Source organism: Petromyzon marinus, chromosome 80 (assembly GCF_048934315.1).
Source record: "Petromyzon marinus isolate PM22_M1 ecotype Great Lakes invasive population chromosome 80, UKy_Petmar_22M1.pri1.0, whole genome shotgun sequence".
NCBI classification, from domain to species: Eukaryota; Metazoa; Chordata; class Hyperoartia; order Petromyzontiformes; family Petromyzontidae; genus Petromyzon; species Petromyzon marinus.
The window spans coordinates 4,075,400-4,093,878 of record NC_133746.1 but is presented as its reverse complement, the minus strand read 5'-3'; positions in this window follow the sequence as shown (position 1 = coordinate 4,093,878).

Sequence of the window (18,479 nt, the reverse complement as noted above, 5' to 3'; positions counted from 1 at the left end):
GCAGTTGTGGAGAGAGTGGAGAGTTTCCCATACCTGGGCAGTGTGCTTATGACTGGCTCCAGTTTAACAGCAGAGGTCTCACTCCGAATCAGTCGAGCGACAATATCTTTTCATCGGTTGTGTAACGCTGTGTGGAAGCTACCTGGTCTGTCGCTCCGCACTAAGCTTCAGGTCTTCTCGGCCACGGTCATTCCCTCCCTTCTCTACGCTTGCGAAACGTGGACCCCCCTAATGGAACATCTTCGCCGGTTAGAAACATTTTGGCTGGCCTGCCTACGATCCATCCTGGGTTAAACCAGACTGGATTGTGTGAGGAGCTCACAAATCCTTGAAAGATCTGGGCAGGGTCCCATCGGTGAGCTCCTCTGGCAGGCAAGGCTGCGATGGCTGGGTCATGTAGCCCGCATGCCCAGCCACCGCATGCCGAAACAGCTTTTGTTTGGCCGGATTGAGGGGGCTAAGCGGGCGCGGCACGGGCTAGAGAAGAGATGGAGTGATGTGGTACAGGAGGACGTGGAGCTGAGTGGACTTGCCGATGACTGGTACCAGCGGTGTCAAGATCGGCCTCTGTGGAGGAGGCTCGTGAAGGATGCTACTGGGCAGTTGGAGGCAGTCGCCCTCCAACAACAACGGAGGGCGGAGGAGCGACGCTCAGAACAACGAGCGGAGCGCCGGGTGGCTAAAGCACAGCAGGTTGGCACAGTAGGGGGCACAGGTGGTGCATCAGCCAGTCATCTCAGTCAGTCGACCCGTGGCACCTGGGTCTGCTCAGTGACCTCCTGCCAGCGGGCGTTCGACACTTCACGTGGCCTCACGGTGCACATAGCCTGGCACAAGCGTCGTGGTGACGTCACCGCCACTTAGTGGCGAATGGCGGTTGTTGTTGTTGTTGTGGTGAGTCTGTGGGTCTCTGTGTATGTCTGTGTGTGGTGAGTCTGTGGGTCTCTGTGTGAGGTGAGTTTGTGGGTCTCTTTCTGGTGAGTGTGTGGGTCTCTGTGTGAAGTTAGTTTGTGGGTCTCTGTGAGGTGAGTTTGTGGGTCTCTGTGTGAGGTCTGTCTGTGGGTCTCAGTGTGGTGAGTATGTGGGTCACAGTGTGATGAGTATGTGGGTATCTGTTTGGTGAGTCTGTGGGTTTCTGTGTGATAAGTCTGTGGGTCTCTGTGTGAGGTGAGTCTGTGATTCTCTGTGTGAGGTGAGTTTGTGGGTCTCTGTGTGGTGAGTGTGTTGGTCTCTGTGTGAAGTGAGATTGTCGGTTTCTGTGTGAGGTGAGTTTGTGGGTCTCTGTGTGAGGTGAGTGTGTGGGTCTCTGTGTTTAGTGAGTTTTTGGGTCTCTGTGTGTGGTATGTTTGTGGATCTCTGTGTGAGGAGTCTTTGGGTCTCTGTGTAGTGAGTTTGTGGTTCTCTGTATGGTTAGTCTGTGGGTCTGTGTGTGGTGAGTGTGGGTGTCTGTGTATCGTGAGTCTGTGGGTCTCTGTGTGTGTCTCTGTGTGGCGAGTCTGTGTGTCTCTGTGTGAAGTGAGTTTGTCGGTCTCTGTGTGAGGTGAGTCTGTGGTTCTCTGTGTGAAGTGAGTGTGTGGGTCTCTGTGTGTTTGAGTTTATGGTTCTCTGTGTGGTGAGTCTGTGGGTCTGTGTGTGGTGAGTGTGGGTGTCTGTGTGTGGTGAGTCTGTGGGTCTCAATGTGTGTCTGTGTGTGGTGAGTCTGTGGGTCTCTGTGTGAGGTGAGTTTGTGGGTATCTGTGTTTGTATGTGTGGTGAGTCTATGTTTATCTGTGTGAGGTGAGTATGTGAGTCTGTGTGTCTGTGTGGTGAGTCTGTGTTTCTCTGTGTGAGGTGAGTCTGTGAGTCTGTGGGTGGCTGTGTGAGGTGAGTGTGGGTGTCTGTGTGTGGTCAGTCTGTGGGTCTCTGTGTGTGTCTGTGTGTGGTGAGTCTGTGGGTCTCTGTGTGAGGTGAGTTTGTGGGTCTCTTTCTGGTGAGTGTGTGGGTCTCTGTGTGAAGTTAGTTTGTGGGTCTCTGTGTGAGGTGAGTTTGTGGGTCTCTGTGTGAGGTCTGTCTGTGGGTCTCAGTGTGGTTAGTATGTGGGTCACAGTGTGATGAGTATGTGGGTATCTGTTTGGTGAGTCTGTGGGTTTCTGTGTGAGGTGAGTCTGTGGGCCTCTGTGTGTGTCTGTATGTGGTGAGTCTGTGAGTCTCTGTGTGAGGTGAGTTTGTGGGTCTCTGTGTGGTGAGTGTGTTGGTCTCTGTGTGAAGTGAGATTGTCGGTCTCTGTGTGAGGTGAGTTTGTGGGTCTGTGTGTGGTGAGTGTGTGGGTCTCTGTGTGAAGTGAGATTTTGGGTCTTTGTGTGTGGTATGTTTGTGGATCTCTGTGTGAGGAGTCTTTGGGTCTCTGTGTGGTGAGTTTGTGGTGCTCTGTGTGGTGAGTCTGTGGGTCTGTGTGTGGTGAGTGTGGGTGTATGTGTATAGTGAGTCTGTGGGTCTCTGAGTGTGTCTCTGTGTGGTGAGTCTGTGGGTCTCTGTGTGAGGTGAGTTTGTGGGTCTCTGTGTGTGTCTGTGTGATGAGTCTGTGTTTCTCTGTGTGAGGTGAATCTGTTAGTCTGTGGTGTCTGTGTGAGGTGAGTGTGGGTGTCTGTGTGTAGTGGAGTCTGTGGGTCTCTGTGTGTGTGTGTGAGGTGAGTCTGTGGATCTCCGTGTGTGTCTGTGTAGTGAGTCTGTGTTTCTCTGTGTGAGGTGAGTCTGTGAGTCTGTGGGTGTCTGTGTGAGCTGAGCGTCTGTGTGTGGTGAGTTTGTGGGTCTCTGTATTTGTCTGTGTGTGGTTAGTCTGTGGGTCTCTGTGTGAGGTGAGTTTGTGGGTCTCTGTTTGGTGAGTGTGTGGGTCTCTGTGTGAAGTGGGTCTGTGGGTCTGTGTGTGGTGATTATGGGTGTCTGTGTATGCTGAGTCTGTTGGTCTCTGTGTGTGTCTGTGTGTGGTGAGTCTGTGGGTCTCTGTGTGAGGTGAGTCTGTGGGTCTCTGTGTGAAGTGAGTTTGTGGGTCTCTGTGTGAGGTGAGTTTGTGGGTCTGTGTGTGGTGAGTGTGTGGGTCTCTGTGTGAAGTGAGTCTGTGGGTCTCTGTGTGTGGTATGTTTGTGGATCTCTGTGTTAGGAGTCTTTGGGTCTCTGTGTGGTGAGTTTGTGGTTCTCTGTGTGGTGAGTCTGTGGGTCTGTGTGTGGTTAGTGTGGGTGTCTGTGTATAGTGAGTCTGTGGGTCTCTGTTTGGTGAGTTTGTGGGTCTCTGTGTGTGTCTGTGTGTGGTGAGTCTGTGAGTCTCTGTGTGAGGTGAGTTTGTGGGTCTCTGTGTGGTGAGTGTGTTGGTCTCTGTGTGAAGTGAGATTGTCGGTTTCTGTGTGAGGTGAGTTTGTGGGTCTCTGTGTGAGGTGAGTGTGTGGGTCTCTGTGTTTAGTGAGTTTTTGGGTATCTGTGTGTGGTATGTTTGTGGATCTCTGTGTGAGGAGTCTTTGGGTCTCTGTGTAGTGAGTTTGTGGTTCTCTGTATGGTTAGTCTGTGGGTCTGTGTGTGGTGAGTGTGGGTGTCTGTGTATCGTGAGTCTGTGGGTCTCTGTGTGTGTCTCTGTGTGGCGAGTCTGTGTGTCTCTGTGTGAAGTGAGTTTGTCGGTCTCTGTGTGAGGTGAGTCTGTGGTTCTCTGTGTGAAGTGAGTGTGTGGGTCTCTGTGTGTTTGAGTTTATGGTTCTCTGTGTGGTGAGTCTGTGGGTCTGTGTGTGGTGAGTGTGGGTGTCTGTGTGTGGTGAGTCTGTGGGTCTCTATGTGTGTCTGTGTGTGGTGAGTCTGTGGGTCTCTGTGTGAGGTGAGTTTGTGGGTATCTGTGTTTGTATGTGTGGTGAGTCTATGTTTATCTGTGTGAGGTGAGTATGTGAGTCTGTGTGTCTGTGTGGCGAGTCTGTGTTTCTCTGTGTGAGGTGAGTCTGTGAGTCTGTGGGTGGCTGTGTGAGGTGAGTGTGGGTGTCTGTGTGTGGTGAGTCTGTGGGTCTCTGTGTGTGTCTGTGTGTGGTGAGTCTGTGGGTCTCTGTGTGAGGTGAGTTTGTGGGTCTCTTTCTGGTGAGTGTGTGGGTCTCTGTGTGAAGTTAGTTTGTGGGTCTCTGTGTGAGGTGAGTTTGTGGGTCTCTGTGTGAGGTCTGTCTGTGGGTCTCAGTGTGGTTAGTATGTGGGTCACAGTGTGATGAGTATGTGGGTATCTGTTTGGTGAGTCTGTGGGTTTCTGTGTGAGGTGAGTCTGTGGGCCTCTGTGTGTGTCTGTATGTGGTGAGTCTGTGAGTCTCTGTGTGAGGTGAGTTTGTGGGTCTCTGTGTGGTGAGTGTGTTGGTCTCTGTGTGAAGTGAGATTGTCGGTCTCTGTGTGAGGTGAGTTTGTGGGTCTGTGTGTGGTGAGTGTGTGGGTCTCTGTGTGAAGTGAGATTTTGGGTCTTTGTGTGTGGTATGTTTGTGGATCTCTGTGTGAGGAGTCTTTGGGTCTCTGTGTGGTGAGTTTGTGGTGCTCTGTGTGGTGAGTCTGTGGGTCTGTGTGTGGTGAGTGTGGGTGTCTGTGTATAGTGAGTCTGTGGGTCTCTGAGTGTGTCTCTGTGTGGTGAGTCTGTGGGTCTCTGTGTGAGGTGAGTTTGTGGGTCTCTGTGTGTGTCTGTGTGATGAGTCTGTGTTTCTCTGTGTGAGGTGAATCTGTTAGTCTTGGTGTCTGTGTGAGGTGAGTGTGGGTGTCTGTGTGTAGTGGAGTCTGTGGGTCTCTATGTGTGTGTGTGTGAGGTGAGTCTGTGGATCTCCGTGTGTGTCTGTGTAGTGAGTCTGTGTTTCTCTGTGTGAGGTGAGTCTGTGAGTCTGTGGGTGTCTGTGTGAGCTGAGCGTCTGTGTGTGGTGAGTTTGTGGGTCTCTGTATTTGTCTGTGTGTGGTTAGTCTGTGGGTCTCTGTGTGAGGTGAGTTTGTGGGTCTCTGTTTGGTGAGTGTGTGGGTCTCTGTGTGAAGTGGGTCTGTGGGTCTGTGGGTCTGTGTGTGGTGATTATGGGTGTCTGTGTATGCTGAGTCTGTTGGTCTCTGTGTGTGTCTGTGTGTGGTGAGTCTGGGGGTCTCTGTGTGAGGTGAGTCTGTGGGTCTCTGTGTGAAGTGAGTTTGTGGGTCTCTGTGTGAGGTGAGTTTGTGGGTCTGTGTGTGGTGAGTGTTTGGGTCTCTGTGTGAAGTGAGTCTGTGGGTCTCTGTGTGTGGTATGTTTGTGGATCTCTGTGTTAGGAGTCTTTGGGTCTCTGTGTGGTGAGTTTGTGGTTCTCTGTGTGGTGAGTCTGTGGGTCTGTGTGTGGTTAGTGTGGGTGTCTGTGTATAGTGAGTCTGTGGGTCTCTGTTTGGTGAGTTTGTGGGTCTCTGTGTGTGTCTGTGTGTGGTGAGTCTGTGAGTCTCTGTGTGAGGTGAGTTTGTGGGTCTCTGTGTGGTGAGTGTGTTGGTCTCTGTGTGAAGTGAGATTGTCGGTTTCTGTGTGAGGTGAGTTTGTGGGTCTCTGTGTGAGGTGAGTTTGTGGGTCTGTGTGTGGTGAGTGTGTGGGTCTCTGTGTGAAGTGAGTTTTTGGGTCTTTGTGTGTGGTATGTTTGTGGATCTCTGTGTGAGGAGTCTTTGGGTCTCTGTGTGGTGAGTTTGTGGTGCTCTGTGTGGTGAGTCTGTGGGTCTGTGTGTGGTGAGTGTGTGGGTCTCTGTGTGAGGTGAGTTTGTGGGTCTCTGTGTGTGTCTGTGTGGTGAGTCTGTGTTTCTCTGTGTGGGGTGAGTCTGTGAGTCTGTGGTATCTGTGTGAGGTCAGTGTGGGTGTCTGTGTGTGGTGGAGTCTGTGGGTCTCTGTGTGTGTCTGTGTGAGGTGAGTCTGTCGGTCTCCGTGTGTGTCTGTGTAGTGAGTCTGTGCTTCTATGTGTGAGGTGAGTCTGTGAGTCTGTGGGTGTCTGTGTGAGCTGAGTGTCTGTGTGTGGTGAGTCGGTGGGTCTCTGTGTTTGTCTGTGTGTGGTTAGTCTGTGGGTCTCTGTGTGAGGTGAGTTTGTGGGTCTCTGTTTGGTGAGTGTGTGGGTCTCTGTGTGAAGTGGGTCTGTTGGTCTGTGTGTGGTGATTGTGGGTGTCTGTGTATGCTGAGTCTGTTGGTCTTTGTGTGTGTCTGTGTGTGGTGAGTCTGTGGGTCTCTGTGTGAGGTGAGTTTGTGGGTCTCTGTGTGAAGTGAGTTTGTGGGTTTCTGTGTGAGGTGAGTTTGTGTGTCTCTGTTTGATAAGTGTTTGGGTCTCTGTGTGTGGTGAGTCTGTGGGTCTCTGTGTGAGGTGAGTTTGTGGGTCTCTGTGTGCTGAGTTTGTGGGTTTCAGTGTGGTGAGTGTATGGGTATCTGTTTGGTGAGTCTGTGGGTTTTTGTGTGATGAGTTTGTAGGTCTCTGTGTCGTGAGTGTGTGGGTCTCTGTGTGTGTCTGTGTGAGGTCCGTTTGTGGGTCTCTGTGTGTGTCTGTGTGTGTTGAGTCTGTGGGTGTCTGTGAGGTGAGTGTGGGTGTCTGGGTGTGGTGAGTCTGTGTGTCTCTGTGTGAGGTGAGTCTGTGAGTCTTTGTGTGGGGTGAGTTTGTGGGTCTCTGTGTGTGTCTTTTTGTTTTGAGTCTGTGGGTCTCTTTGTGAGGTGAGTTTGTGGGTCTCTGTGTGGTGAGTGTGTGGGTCTCTTTGTGAAGTGAAATTGTCGGTCTCTGTGTGAGGTGAGTTTGTGGGTCTCTGTGAGGTGAGTGTGTGGGTCTCTGTGTGAAGTTAGTTTGTGGGTCTCTGCGTGAGTTGAGTTTGCGGATCTCTGTGTGAGGTCTGTCTGTGGGTCTCTTTATGGTGAGTTTGTGGGTCTCTGTATGCTGAATTTGTGGGTCTCAGTGTGGTGAGTATGTGGGTCACAGTGTGATGAGTATGTGGATATCTTTTCTAGATTTAAAGCTTTCGTGACTGCAAGGATCCATACTCTTTGGTTCTATTCGGTAAAGTCACGTAGGTAAAAAATGAAACAACAAAAATCAGACCCACAAACTCATCACACAGAGATGCATACACATACCACACACAGAGACCCAAAACTTCACTTCACACAGAGACCCACAAACTCACCTCACACAGAGACCCACAAACCCACCTCACACAGAGACCGACAATCTTACTTCACACAGAGACAAACACACTCACCACACAGAGACTCACAGACTCACCTCACACAGAGACACACAGACACACACAGAGACCCACAGACTCACCTCACACAGAGACCCACAGACTCATCATACAGAAACCCACAGACTCACCAATCAGATACCCACATACTCTTTGGTTCTATTCGGTAAAATCACGTAGGTAAAAAATAAACAACAAAAAATCACGACGTTTCGGCCACAACACAATCGGCCTTCATCAGGTGAAGGGATCAGGCTGTCTCGAGGACAGCGCTGGAGTGGAACACAGCCACGCTCAGACAGCGACCTTTAAGTTGTGTGCGAGGAAACAAGGTGCCTTGACAAAGGAATTAGCATCATAAATTAGCATTTGATTGCCCAACTTAGCATAGAAGTGGTGTACATGCAAGTGCACATGCCGGTTGGCGTGGGGGGGGGGGAGTTTCCCTATTGATGGTGTGAAAAGGGAATTTAAGAGCTGCGAAAGTTTTGGGTACCACTACTTGAAAAATATACTGTACCATTGAAAATTAGTTTAATGTTTGGTTCGATTTAGAACATCTTTCCAATGGTTGCTTAATTTGAAACCATCTTCTCGGTTGAAATTGTGTCTGTCCTTGTAGATCTGAATTGCCTCGTGAACAAATCTCTGATTAAAACCCGTGGGTTTGCAAAGAACCTTGGTATCGGAGAAAATTATATCGTGATCACCCACAGCGTTGTAACAATGATCAGTTACGGCAGCAGAATTTGTTTTACCGTGTTTGAAATCTGATTTGTGCTCGCGAATTCGGTCAGAGACCGAATTCGCGAATTCCCGATATAGCAATCACCGCAGGTACAACTCAATTTGTAAACCCCTCGGTACTGTAAGTCAAAAATGACATCCTTCACGGATGGGATCAGATCACGAATTGAGTGTACTTTATTGAACCGGGCCTGCATCTTGTGTTTGTTTAGAATTTTGGAAATCCTTTTAGTAACGCCTGCTATATACGGTAGTGTGATGGTTTTGACCGGAGTATCAAGTGGTTGTTTCTGTATGGAGGGAGAAACAGCTTGGCGGATATTACGGTCAGAGAATCCATTCCTTTTGAGGGCCAGGTGTACATGTGTAGTGTAGTAAAAGATACGCATGGGTAAATTGGCCATATACAGTACATACAGACATACAAACAGTGTGGGTCACATAAGATCGAGCAGGTGGTGAAGTCACGGGTGGCGTAAACAAACCAAAGTAATTAAGGGAGTCAAGGCAAGAGGGCTGTGATTGGTCGAGAGGCTGTTAGCGTTGTGGCGGCATCACGAAGTCTGGGCCGTTGGACAGGTGCGAGCTGGCGGGAAAATGCTAGCGAAGCACGTGGCAATTAATTAAGGCTGATTGGAAAGGGGATAAAACGCTAGGTGATTTGGACGGGGAGTTGAGTTGTTGTTGTGGAGTTGTTGGCGAGAGGTGGAGAGAGCAGCGAGAGATGCGAAGAGGGGAGCCGGCAAATGTTAGTGAAGAATATATTGAGAACCGAACCCAGAGGACAGTAAATACCGATAGGGAGAGTTAGCGTTAGCAGAGTGGTAGTTACGGTAGAGATAGGTACAGGGAGAGTTAGAGATAGATAAGTAACTGTGTGTGAAGAGATAGACAAGTCACTGTGTGTGAAGAGATAGACGAGTCACTGTGTGTGAAGAGATAGACGAGTCACTGTGTGTGAGGAGATAGAGAGAGAACCCCTGTGTGTGCGGGGAGTGAAGAAGAGACCGTGTGGGGAGACAAGGAGTATGAGCGGACGGTGCTGAGGGGAATTCGTGTGTTTGAGTTGGCGGAGTGTGGAGAGGAGGAATTATAGTGTGTGTGTGTGAAATTATAGTGTGTGTGTGTGTGTGTGCGGAACGATGGAAATAAAAGTGACGGTGGAAGAAAGGCGATTGTCGTCCGAGTGAACCCACGACATTACACATGTTTTAATTCACTGGTCAGGTGGTGTTGGTCCGAAATGCAATGAGCCCTATGGTATAAAGTTTTGATGAGAGAATTCTTCTGGGCTGGGTGGTGGTGGGAATCAGGTTTCAAGTAGGAATCCGTGTTGGGTGGGTTTCCTGTAGACAGAATGCCCCAATGAGCCATCAGGTCTCCTCTCAAACAGAACATCCAAGAATGGTAGCTTGCCATCTTTCTCCACCTCCATGGTGAATTTGATGGCGGGATGTCTGGAATTGATGTGGTGTAGGAAAAGGTTCAGAGCTGGGAGGCCATGTGGCCAAATGACGAAAGTGTCATCCACATATCTCTTCCACAGGGAAGGTCTGAGGGTGGAAGTCTAGATGGCGTCTGATTCAAATTTCTCCATGAAAATATTGGCTATCACTGGTGACAAGGGGGATGCCATGGGGGTACCCTCATTTTATTTGTAGAAGGAACCATTCCAGATAAAGTACGTATTGTTGAGGCAGTGCCTAACCAGTGCAGGTGTATCGGGGTCTAGTCCATGTTGGACCAAATTTTCAATTATTTCAATGGTATCAGGCACTGGGACCTTGGTGAACAAAGAGACCACATCGAAGCTGACAATGATATCGTCAGGGGACAGTACAACGTCTTTGACCATAGAGACCAATTGGGCTGAGTTAGGTACTGCTGAGGAGGTCTTGCCAGTGAAAGGCAGCAAGGTATCTGACAGAAAACGGGCCAGTCTATAGGTAGGGGAGTTGATCGTGGATACGATGGGTCATAGTTGGGTGCCTTCTTTATGAATCTTGGGAAAACCATAGAATCTAGGGGGTCTTGCAGCAGAAGGTTTTAGGGAGGGACGTTTAGTTGAGTCGATTAGGGAGGTCGAACTTGTGATGATCTTGTTGGTTTTTATCGCTAGGCTATTGATAGGGTCATTTTTAATTTTTGAGTACCTTCCATCATTGAGCAGATTCTGGATTTTGTTGTTGTATTAATCTTTATCCATAATTACAGTAGCGTTGCCTTTATGGGCTGAGAGGATGACTATATCACTTCTGTTTTTTTTTAATTCGCGAGTTCAGAGCGTTCATTTTTGCTGATGTTACTAATGGGTTTCTTAGCATTCTTAATAATAGTGGCTATTTCAGCTCTCGCAACGTCTGCTTGGATGTGTCCCACGCCTTTGAGGGCTACATCGACCTGAGAGATGATATCATCTACTGGTATGTGTTTTGGGGTGACAGCAAAATTCAATCCCCTAGCCAGTACTGTTTTCTGATTGTCCGAAATCGTGGTGCTACTCTGATTAATGACGATTTTGTTAACGTCTAGTTTTGTTATATGTGGAACTGGGTTTTTCTTTGATAGGTGATTGAATTTAGAAATCAGGTTAGCTTTACAATTGACTGACAGTGAATCAGCAGAAGAACAGTCATGTTGTCTACGTGATTCCAATCAGAAGGTGACATTTTTTGTGTTAACATTAAATGAGCTTGTAGGAGAGTCCTGTCTAAAGTATCGAGTTCAAATCAGAGTAGGCTTATCCTCTCTGAGATTAAAGATAGGCTGGCCTTAAACAGAATCTGTTTAGAATTCGGAGAAGATACAGCAGCAGAAGTGAGTGTGAAAGCGATGGGTATTACCTTGTGATCGCGGCATCTTTTGAGGAAGGTCAGCGTCTCAATGAGCTGTGACTTCTTGTCCCGTTGTCTGTTAAAAGCTCTAACAGATAGGTGAAAGCCCTCCCCGTAGAGGTTATCAATTCTAGATTTAAAGCTGTCGTGACTGCAAGGATCCATACTCGTTGGTTATATTCGGTAAAGTCACGTAGGTAAAAATTAAAACAACAAAAAATCACGACGTTTCGGCCACAACACAAGCGGCCTTCATCAGGTGAAGGGATCAGGCTGTCTCGAGGACAGCGCTGGAGTGGAACACAGCCACGCTCAGACAAGGTGCCTTGATAAAGGAATACGATTGTGATTTAAAGCTTTCGTGACTGCAGCAATTCATATTATTAGCTCTTTCGGTAAAGTCACGTTGAAGTGAAACAATAAAATAATAAAATATATATAACAATACAAATTCTCACTACGTTTCGACCATGACACAAACGGTCGTCATCAGGTGTGTCGGTTTGCATTAATTAATTTATTTTAAACGGTGTATTTATTCATTTATATAAAAAAACGTCAGCGCCACGCGCAGCGATTTGGCAGTTTATTTAGAAGGACTAGTCCATCTATGTTCTGAAAAGAGGAGGGGGGAGACGTAAAATTATTGTATGCTGTCTGAAAGCCACTGTAAGCATGAACAATTAAGACCTGAAATGGTTAATCAAATCTTTCCAATGATTGCTAAGCTAGAATCCATCTTCTCGGTTGAAATTGTCTCTGTGCTTGTATATGTGGATAGCCTCATGAACGAATCTCTCATGGTAGCCAGATGGCTTACAAAGAACCTCTGTCTTGGAAAAGTCAATGTCATGTGAGCCTACTGAATTCTAACAATGATCTGCCACGGCCGAGGTGTTGGTCCTACCGTGTTTAAGGTCTGCTTTGTGTTCACGAATGCGGTCCGAGACATGGCGTTTTGTTTCTCCAATGTAACCACTACCACAGAGGTAACATAGTTTGTAGACACCAGGGTACTGTATGTCTGGAATCACATCTTTTACAGATGGAACCAGATCACGGATTTTATGTAATGTGTTGAAACGAACCTGGATCTTGTGTTTATTCAAGATTTTGGAGATCTTTTTGTGATCCCCGCAATGTAGGGTAAAGTGATGGTTTTGAAAGGCTCCTCAAGAGGGTCCTTCTTCATGGTTTTAGTGATAGCTTTGCGTATTGTATAGTCGGAGTAACCATAAGCCTTAAGAGCTTGGTGTACGTGCTTGAGTTCACTGCCTATGTGTTCCTGGTCGGATATGCATTGGGCTCTATGGTACAGAGTCTTGATGAGAGAATTCTTCTGTGATGGATGGTGGTGGGAATCCAGTTTTAGATAAGCATCCGTATGGGTAGCTTTCCTGTAGACAGAGTGGCTCATTGAACCATCAGGTCTCTTTTTTATTAGGACATCCAAAAAAGGTAGCTTGCTATCTTTTTCGACTTCCATGGTAAATCTGATGGCTGGGTGTATGGAATTGATGTGGTCGAAGACTTGGTCTAGAGCAGGCCGGTCATGTGGCTGGATGACAAAAGTGTTATCCACGTACCTCTTCCATAAGGTTGGGTGCAGAGTGGCAGTCTGGATGGCGTCAGTCCCAAATTTCTCCATGAAAATGTTAGCTATAACCGGAGATAGGGGGGGGCCCATTGGGGTGCCCTCAGTTTGTTTGTAGAAAGTTCCATTCCAAGTGAAGTATGTATTGGTTAAAGTGTCTCACCAGGGAGGGTACCTCAGTGTTTAGTCCTTGATGAACCAAGTCTTCAATGATTGCGATGGTGTCAGGTACAGGAACCTTGGTGAATAAGGAAACTACATCAAAACTGACAAGCAGGTCGTCTGGGGACAGGGAAACACCCTTGATTGTCGATACCAGGTGAGTAGAATTTTGTACCGCAGAGGTGTTTTTTTTCCAGTGAAAGGACGCAGGATTTCAGACTTAGCATAGAAGTGGTGTACATGCAAGTGCACATGCCGGTTGGCGCTGGGGGGGGGAGATCCCGATTGATGGTGTGAAAAGGGAATTTAAGAGCTGCGAAAGTTTGGGGTACCACTACTTGAAAAATATAGTGTACCATTGAAAATTAGTTTAATGTTTGGTTCGATTTAGAACATCTTTCCAATGGTTGCTTAATTTGAAACCATCTTCTCGGTTGAAATTGTGTCTGTGCTTGGAGATCTGAATTGCCTCGTGAACAAATCTCTGATAAAAACCCATGGGTTTGCAAAGAACCTTGGTATCGGCATGTGCACTTGCATGTACACCACTTCTATGCTAAGTCGGGCAATCAAATGCTAATGTTTAATGCTAATTCCTTTGTCAAGGCACCTTGTTTCCTCGCACACAGCTTAAAGGTCGCGGTCTGAGCGTGGCTGTGTTCAACACCAGCGCTGTCCTCGAAGGCCGCTTGTGTTGTGGCCGAAACGTCGTGATTTTTTGATGTATTATTTTTTACCTAGGTGACTTTACCGAATAGAACCAAAGAGTATGTGGGTATCTGTTTGGTGAGTCTGTGGGTTTCTGTGTGATGAGTCTGTGGGTCTCTGTGTGAGGTGAGTCTGTGGGTCTCTGTGTGTGTCTGTGTGTCTCTGTGTGAGGTGAGTTTGTGGGTCTCTGTGTGAGGTGAGTTTGTGGGTCTCTGTGTGTGTCTGTGTGTCTCTGTGTGAGGTGAATGTGTGGGTCTCTGTGTGAAGTGAATTTTTGGGTCTCTGTGTGATGAGTTTGTGGGTCTGTGTGTGGTGAGTGTGTGCGTCTCTGTGTGAGGTGAGTTTGTAGGTATCTGCGTGTGTCTGTGTGGTGAGTCTGTGTTTATCTGTGTGAAGTGAGTCTGTGAGTCTGTGTGTGTCTATGTGGTGAGTCTGTCTTTCTCTGTGTGAAGTGAGACTGTGAGTCTGTGGGTGTCTGTGTGAGGTGAGTGTGGGTGTCTGTGTGTGGTGAGTCTGTGGGTCTCTGTGTGTGTCTGTGTGTGGTGAGTCTGTGGGTCTCTGTGTGAGGTGAGTTTGTGGGTCTCTGTCTGGTGAGTGTGTGGGTCTCTGTGTGAAGTTAGTTTGTGGGTCTCTGTGTGAGGTGAGTTTGTGGGTCTCTGTGTGAGGTCTGTCTGTGGGTTTCTGTTTGGTGAGTTTGTGGGTCTCTGTATGCTGAATTTGTGGGTCTCAGTGTGGTGAGTATGTGGGTCACAGTGTGATGAGTATGGGGGTATCTGTGTGGTGAGTCTGTGGGTTTCTGTGTGATGAGTCTGTGGGTCTCTGTGTGAGGTGAGTCTGTGGGTCTCTGTGTGTGTCTGTGTGTCTCTGTGTGAGGTGAGTCTGTGAGTCTCTGTATGAGGTGAGTTTGTGGGTCTGTGTGTGGTGAGTGTGTGGATCTGTGTGTGGTGAGTTTGCGGTTCTCTGTGTGGTGAGTCTGTGGGTCTGTGTGTGGTGAGTGGGGGTGTCTGTGTGTAGTGAGTCTGTGGGTCTCTGTGTGTGTCTGTGTGTGGTGAGTCTGTGGGTCTCTGTGTGAGGTGAGTTTGTGGGTCTCTGTGTGTGTCTGTGTGGTGAGTCTGTGTTTCTCTGTGTGAGGTGAGTCTGTGAGTCTGTGGTGTCTGTGTGAGGTGAGTGTGGGTGTTTGTGTGTGGTGGACTCTGTGGGTCTCTGTGTGTGTCTGTGTGGTTAGTCTGTGTTTCTCTGTTTGAGGTGAGTCTGTGAGTCTGTGGGTGTCTATGTGAGTTGATGGTCTGTATGTGGTGAGCCTGTGGGTCTCTGTGTGTGTCTGTGTGTGGTTAGTCTGTGGGTCTCTGTGTGAGGTGAGTTTGTGGGTCTCTGTGTGAAGTGAGTTTGTGGGTCTCTGTGTGAGGTGAGTTTGTGTGTCTCTGTTTGGTGAGTGTTTGGGTCTCTGTGAGAAGTGAGTTTGTGGGCCTCTGTGTGAGGTGAGTTTTTGGGTCTCTGTGTGAGGTGAGTGTGTGTATCTCTGTGTGAATTGAGTCTGTGGGTCTCTGTGTGAGGTAAGCTTGCGGATCTCTGTGTCATGAGTTTGTGGGTCTCTGTTTGGTGAGCTTGTGTGTCTCTGTGTGCTGAGTTTGTGGTTCTCAGTGTGGTGAGTGTTTGGGTCTCTGTGTGTGTCTGTGTGAGGTCTGTCTGTGGGTCTCTGTGTGTGTCTGTGTGTGGTGAGTCTGTGGGTGTCTGTGAGGTGAGTGTGGATGTCTATGTCTGGTGAGTCTGTGGGTCTCTGTGTGAGGTGAGTCTGTGGGTCTCTGTGTGTGTCTGTGTGTCTCTGTGTGAGGTGAGTTTGTGGGTCTCTGTGTGTGTCTGTGTGTGGTGAGTCTGTGGGTCTCTTTGTGAGGTGAGTTTGTGGGTCTCTGTGTGAAGTGAGTCTGTGGGTATCTGTGTGAGGTGAGTTTGTGGGTCTCTGTGTGTGTCTGTGTGTGGTGAGTCTGTGGGTCTCTGTGTGAGGTGAGTTTGTGCGTCTCTGTGTGGTGAGTGTGTGGGTCTCTGTGTGAAGTGAGTTTTGTGGGTCTCTGTGTGGTGAGTTTGTCGGTCTCTGTGTGTTGAGTTTGTGGGTCTCTGTGTGGTGAGTTTGTGGTTCTCTGTTTGGTGAGTCTGTGGGTCTGTGTGGGTCTCTCTGGGTGTCTGTGTGTGCTGAGTCTGTGGGTCTCTGTGTGTGTTTGTGTGTGGTGAGTCTGTGTGTCTCTTTGTGAGGTGAGTTTGTGGGTCTCTGTGTGAAGTGAGTCTGTGGGTATCTGTGTGAGGTGAGTTTGTGGGTCTCTGTGTGGTGAGTGTGTGGGTCTCTGTGTGTGTCTGTGTGAGGTCCGTCTGTGGGTCTCTGTGTGTGTCTGTGTGTGGTAAGTCTGTGGGTGTCTGTGAGGTGAGTGTGGGTGTCTATGACTGGTGAGTCTGTGGGTCTCTGTGTGAGGTGAGTCTGTGGGTCTCTGTGTGTGTCTGTGTGTCTCTGTGTGAGGTGAGTTTGTGGGTCTCTGTGTGAGGTGAGTTTGTGGGTCTCTGTGTGGTGAGTGTGTGGGTCTCTGTGTGATGTAAGTTTGTCGGTCTCTGTGTGAGGTGAGTTTGTGGGTCTCTTTGTGAGGTGAGTTTGTGGGTCTGTGTGTGGTGAGTTTGTGGGTCTCTGTGTTTGTCTGTGTGTGGTGAGTCTGTGGGTCTCTGTGTGAGGTGAGTTTTTGGGTCTCTGTGTGAGGTGAGTTTGTGGGTCTCTGTGTCAAGTGAGTTTGTGGGTCTCTGTGTAAGGTAAGTTTGTGGATCTCTGTGTGATGGGTCTGTGGGTCTCTGTTTGGTGAGCTTGTGGGTCTCTGTGTGCTGAGTTTGTAGGTCTCAGTGTGGTGAGTGTGTGGGTCTCTGTGTGTGTCTGTGTGAGGTCCGTCTGTGGGTCTCTGTGTGTGTCTGTGTGTGGTGAGTCTGTGGGTGTCTGTGCGGTGAGTGTGGGTGTCTATGTCTGGTGAGTCTGTGGGTCTCTGTGTGAGGGGAGTCTGTGGGTCTCTGTGTGTGTCTGTGTGTCTCTGTGTGAGGTGAGTCTGTGAGTCTCTGTGTGAGGTGAGTTTGTGGGTCTTTGTGTGAGGTGAGTTTGTGGGTCTCTGTGTGTGTCTGTGTGTGGTGAGTCTGTGGGTCTCTGTGTGAGGTGAGTTTGTGGGTCTCTGTGTGGTGAGTGTGTGGGTCTCTGTGTGAAGTGAGTTTGTGGGTCTCTGTGTGGTGAGTTTGTGGGTCTCTGTGTGAGGTCAGTTTGTCGGTCTCTGTGTGTTGAGTTTGTGGGTCTCTGTGTGGTTAGTTTGTGGTTCTCTGTGTGGTGAGTCTGTGGGTCCGTGTGGGTCTCTGTGGGTGTCTGTGTGTGCTGAGTCTGTGGGTCTCTGTGTGAGGTGAGTTTGTGGGTCTCTGTGTGAAGTGAGTCTGTGGGTATCTGTGTGAGGTGAGTTTGTGGGTCTCTGTGTGGTGAGTGTGTGGGTCTCTGTGTGAAGTGAGTTTGTCTGTCTCTGTCTGAGGTAAGTTTGTGGATCTCTGTGTGATGAGTCTGTGGGTCTCTGTTTGGTGAGTTTGTGGGTCTCTGTGTGCTGTATTTGTGGGTCTCTGTGTGGTGAGTCTGTGGGTCTGCGTGTGGTGAGTGTGTGGGTATCTGTGTGGTGAGTCTGCGTCTCTGTGTGAGGTGAGTCTGTGAGTCTGTGAGTGTCTGTGTGAGGTTAGTGTGGGTGTCTGTGTTTGGTGAGTCTGTGGGTCTCTGTGTGTGTCTGTGTGTGCTGAGTCTGTGGGTCTCTGTGTGTGTCTGTGTGTGGTGAGTCTCTGGGTTCTCTGTGTGAGGTGAGTTTGTGGGTCTCTGTGTGAAGTGAGTTTGTGGGTCTCTGTGTGAGGTGAGTTTGTGGGTCTCTGTCTGAGGTGAGTGTGTGGCTCTCTGTGTGAAGTGAGTTTGTCTCTGTGTGAGGTAAGTTTGTGGATATCTCTGTGATGAGTCTGTGGGTCTCTGTTTCGTGAGTTTGTGGGTCTCTGTGTGCTGTGTTTGTGGGTCTCTGTGTGGTGAGTCTGTGGGTCTGCATGTGGTGAGTGTGTGGGTATCTGTGTGGTGAGTCTGTGTGTCTCTGTGTGAGGTGAGTCTGTGAGTCTGTGGGTGTCTGTGTGAGGTTAGTGTGGGTGTCTGTGTTTGGTGAGTCTGTGGATGCGTGCAAAACAACGCCCTACCTCCTTGCGGTGCCGGACGGGCAACTTTGTCGTGGACAGTGCTGTGGGGGGAGGTCCAATTCCGATTGGCTCCTCCCCTCATGGCGTCTGTGACCACCACAGGCGCTAAACGGGGGCTCTGGACGGGTACGAGGGGCTGGTAACCCCTCCACCTTCAAAAATTTACAACTAAACCACGTCTAAAATATCTAACTAATAAGCTTGTGCCGGAGGCCCTGGGGGAGACAGGCATCTATGACGTCTCCTGGCCAAACCCCAATTGGCGGAGCCAGGAGATTGAATCTCTACCATCAGGGCTCCTCCAGAAACAACTAAAAGCCATTACGTGTGGCTACGTGGAATGTTCGAACGCTCACTGTGGAGGAGAGGCTTCCACTCCTCTGTCAGGAGCTGGACCGGTACCGCCTTGATCTCTGTGGCATTCAGGAGGTCCCGTGGACCGGTTCTGGCTCCTGTCACCATGAGGGGTGGGTAGTCCTCTACTCGTGGCAGCAGACTGCCAAACAACAGGGTGTGGCTCTTCTTATGAACAAAATAATGAAGGGGGCGTGGGAGCGTGGTGGTGGGAAGCTGTAAGCCCCAGGCTACTTCGGGCTCACTTTCCCATCAATCGGAGGCAAGGAGTGGTGGTCGTGGTTACTTATGCCCCCACCGAAGACGAACATCCGTGGAGGGATGCAGGCAAAGCCGATGAGTCAGATGCCTTCTATAACCTCCTGTCACAGGTGCTGGCTAAATTGGCCCTTCGGAATAGAGTCATCTTGTTGGGTGACTTCAATGCCCGAGTTGGTCATGATGCTGGCACCTTGTCTGGAGTAATTGGAGGGCATGGGCCAGATCAGCTCAATAACAACGGTGGGAGGCTGCTAGAATTTTGTGCAGCCCATGGGCTTGTAATTACCAACACGCTGTTCCGGCATCGGCGCATCCACACAACATCATGGATGCATGCCGGGTCCAAGCAAGAACATCTGCTGGAATACATAGTGACGGACCAGCAGATGCGAGCCCATGTCCTTGACACCAGGACT